A 3,353-nucleotide genomic window follows, 5' to 3' on the forward strand; every position below is an offset into this window, starting at 1 on the left:
CCCTCTGACCTGCATCTAGTCTATTTTTCTCACCCCTGTCCTACCCAACCTTAATGTTATTGAGCTCCTCGAGTATAGCTGAAGCCTGAGCCCAAAGCGAGCCCAGAGCCCAGCTTGCGCGGCGGTGCCGGAACCGAGCGCGAGGTGGCTAACCAGCGCGCGCCGGTAGTGGTAAGGGTAGGATAGGCATCTCTCCTCCTTTTCCATCTTTTTTTTTCATTGCCGCTATACCCTCCTGATGATGGTGAACGTCAAAATTTCGTGCATCAAACTGCACTCCTTCTGACGTTTACTCATCCAACAGAATACAAGCCTTCAGCAGCAAACGGGTCAATACGATTAGGGCTTCAAGGTCATCGATCTACTCTTAAGTGCAGTCCATTAAGTGGTGTGGCAATCCTGTATTTTGCGAGCTTTTGTGACGTTAAAGGAAATATTGGGCATCTCCAGATATTGAGCTAAGTATTAGATATAGTGAAATAAGCTCACACGCATGGTTGTTTCACATTGGCATGCTTTTAAGTGCAAGAAACTACCCTAAATAGCAACATTTCACCAGTTAGTAGATATGCATCTCGATACGTCATTGTTTGATTTCGTCATGGAGTGTTTGTATGACGTCAGACGGACAGCTAAACTGACCGTGCGAAATTGTCACCCGACTGTAGGGTCTGACTAATTTGCAGTACTTCAGCTTTTTGATAGGTGCTGCGATAATGGACGCAGCGTTTCCGGAACCTTAATATCGTTGTGTGCGCGTGTTTTGTCCCTCTCTTGTGGTGCGCTTGAATATTAGCCCATGACTTTACATTGTTTACTTGCGTTTACATGCTCGTTATGGTGCCTTTTTATATCTATTCGATTAATGACCCTCATTTCCTTAAAAACCATCACCGCTGTCCAACTTCCTGCATTATGAAGCACCAAAACTAAAGTCTTGTTGGAGACTAGCACTTAACGCAATACAATGGATGATAGTAAGTTTAAGTCTGTCGGTTCCATAAATCGTGATCACGTACGCCGAGCGCGATTAACTCGATAATCATACTCGCCTTAGCCTCGAATGCCACATATCCAATGGGGTGGCAGTATTACAGTGACCTCTCTACGCCGTCATGCATGTCTCGGTGACCTTGAACTAGTCTGCAAAAAGTATACGTAAGTTCGCTGGCATCTAGCTCAGAACCCAGAGCAAGTCTTAAGAATGACAGGACTGTAAACTGCTCTGATGATCTTCAAAATGGTTATAACAGTTCAAAAGTATATGTAAATGTGGAACACTTCCTGTTTTGCTCAGACTTTATGACCTTCCAAAAGTTAAATATTGTCGCATAGGTCGAAGTTTGACTAGCTTGGCCGGCGCTGACATGATTTTCCTTAACAAAAAAAAAAACAACAAAAAACACGCTCATTGAAGTACACTTATTGGTTGAAGTAAGCGCGATTTGTGCCTTTGGAACACGGGAAAGCCTTCACAGGCTACGAGCAATCAAAGTCAGAACCTCACATTTTCACAGCTTGATTAAACCGAAAAAAGCGTTAGATTTGGTTTTGAGGCGTAGAGCAAGCCTTACATACCTGGAAACAATCCAATTACTACAGTAGGTCAGAATGGAAATGTGTATATTTCTAATATTATGGCTACTACATAGTCGCAGCATGATCTAGAATAGATTTGTTATGAAATGGCATAATACGTGCCCATGTCCTTTCCCCTTGCAGGGCTCAAAGCCATGCAGCCCGCTTGGGAGGTCAGGTTGCCCCAAAAGTGCAAATGCTTGACATTATGGCGCGCAGCCGTCCTCAAATTGGGGCGCGATGCATTATTGAGCTACGCATGACCACCTTTTGACCCCTCATTGTCTGGATACTTTACGGTGACCCTTCTGAGGTCAAATCCGAATATGGTTACGTTGTCTTTTGCATGGACATGGTGCGGAGGAACAAGGTGGGCTGGGTCGGCTGGTGGCTGGGTCGGCTGGATGCCTGGTTTGACGTTTCCCATCATCGCCGCCGAGAACCCCCGTGACAAGCAATGGCAGGAAGATGTGCTTAGTTGTTTGGTAAGCAGTCCCGTAGTCAGACGGGTGCACTGGGCACTCATGCATACCCTAGGATCTGGTACTCACCCCGGACCTCCCGTGCAAATGCTGTGCGTAAGGTTTAGGAGTTTCAGGGAGATTGCATGAAACTCTTTAGCCTTCCTTGCGTTGGGATCTGCGAGAATCGTAGCAGAAACGTGTGCATCACTACTTGGTTCATGTCAAGGCTGTTTCCGAGTTCAAACCCTGCATTATTTGTCGCAGGTGCGCTCTAAGGGATATACGGTATTTTGTGCTGGGGCTTCCTTTCCGCCCAAAAAAGTTTTTGAATTGTCATGGCGACGGGCGGTTATTCAAGAGGGTGGCAGCCAAGAGGCTTCAGACGTATGTTCAGCGTTCTTCACGGGCGCCCGGTGCTGATCAGCATGAGCATGCCATTTTGGATGTCAGGAAATGTTTTAGTTATGCTGAGAGCAGGCATGGGGACGAAGTCCGCTTCGGCTTCGTGAAGCAGCAGTTTTCCTCCAATGGCTTCGTCTTCAACTTCGGGGCTCTGTCATTTTGCTTCTTCCTTCGGTGTTGGCCAGTTTTTGTGTTTTTTTTTCCACGCAACAGCTGCCTCGGCTTTCGGCTTCAATTTTGAAATATGGGAACAGGTTCGGCTTCCATGCGATTCTTGAACTGTTGTCTATAGTCGCATCACGTGTGTTTTTTCAGTGCGACTTTACTTCACAACAACAGCGTGCGAGTCCTGTCACAGTAACCACATCTACCCACACTAGGTTTTCGAGGCTGTGACACATCTAGGGCTGAAAGCCAAAACCAGTTGGCATTCTCACGGCCCACTGAAACTTTCACAAACGGCTTGGGGAGAACTAACTGGGTCGAAGACGTTTGTGTTGGGGTGCAGTCAGGATTTCTTAAAGGGAGTAGTCCCCCACCTTTTTTCAACTTTTTCACTCGTTTCTTCATCAAACGCCTACGATTTGATCAGTGATTGCCAGTTTTCTAGAAATCTTTTTGAACGGCTTAGAGTTTAGATTTGAAGGAACCGACCCCTGCAGGAGATATTTCATTTGATTACCTGTCTCACCAGTATGAAAGAGGGGCATTTCGTTTGCCTTGCTTTTTCTGTAATAATTTGCAACGCGCTAGTGGTGTCAAAATGCGCGTATGCTAAATGCTGCGAAAGCTTGAAACACTGTTCAGACAGAAAAATATGTGAGCATAAAGTTTTTACCCAGCGAATTCGACGAAACATTATAACATGGTTGAATTTCTCCCCTTTGACGTTTACAAGTTTTTTTTTTT

Source organism: Pollicipes pollicipes, unplaced genomic scaffold, assembly GCF_011947565.3.
Source record: "Pollicipes pollicipes isolate AB1234 unplaced genomic scaffold, Ppol_2.1 Scaffold_7261;HRSCAF=8764_pilon_pilon_pilon, whole genome shotgun sequence".
Classification (NCBI taxonomy): Eukaryota; Metazoa; Arthropoda; class Thecostraca; order Pollicipedomorpha; family Pollicipedidae; genus Pollicipes; species Pollicipes pollicipes.